Raw genomic sequence first — 705 nt, forward strand, 5'->3', positions numbered from 1 at the left:
GTATGGGCAGCTCGTCACATAAGCATCTAATCTGCCAATGTTCGTGTTGCGGCTACAACGTAGCTAATTTCGTTACACGTCTACTAGTTTCAAATGCACAAATGTTCGGAAGGGGCTGTGCACCAAATGTACAGCGTCGACAGTTTGAAAGTGAACTCTACATTCCACTTAAATTTGACTATAGAAGTTGGTGTACTGTTTTCATCACAAATTAAAGCCAACTATATATGATTTTGTTATCTCTAAACGAAATCTAAGTGGGCTGCGGTCACGGTGTTATCACTGTTTATATTTCAAGTGTGTCAAGACCCAATCTGCCCTGACATACTTCTGCTTCCGTGTTCTTGCCCTGTTTTGTCCGTTACGTTTCTATATTAACTGTAGGTTGATAAGAAGTGATATTAATTATTCATACTGACGTAATTGTAATAATATGTAATTTGTTTATCGTACATAAAATGTTGAATTTCAGTTGCGTATCACTTCTCTATGTGCGGTCACAAAACAGCCACCCGAAAGCCAGGAAATGCAGTGGGACGGAGGCTACCCGTTTCTTGTCTCTCTACGAATCACACCAAAAAATCTCGATTTCTATTTCAGAGTCGTAAAGGGGCGGTCACACTACTATTGTTTGTCGAGGATCCCTTCATAGAGCGGGAAACTTCCCGGCTGGGGCCATGTTAGGCCTGTTCACCCCGAAAGAAT

The sequence above is a fragment of the Penaeus monodon genome, chromosome 30, assembly GCF_015228065.2.
Source record: "Penaeus monodon isolate SGIC_2016 chromosome 30, NSTDA_Pmon_1, whole genome shotgun sequence".
Classification (NCBI taxonomy): Eukaryota; Metazoa; Arthropoda; class Malacostraca; order Decapoda; family Penaeidae; genus Penaeus; species Penaeus monodon.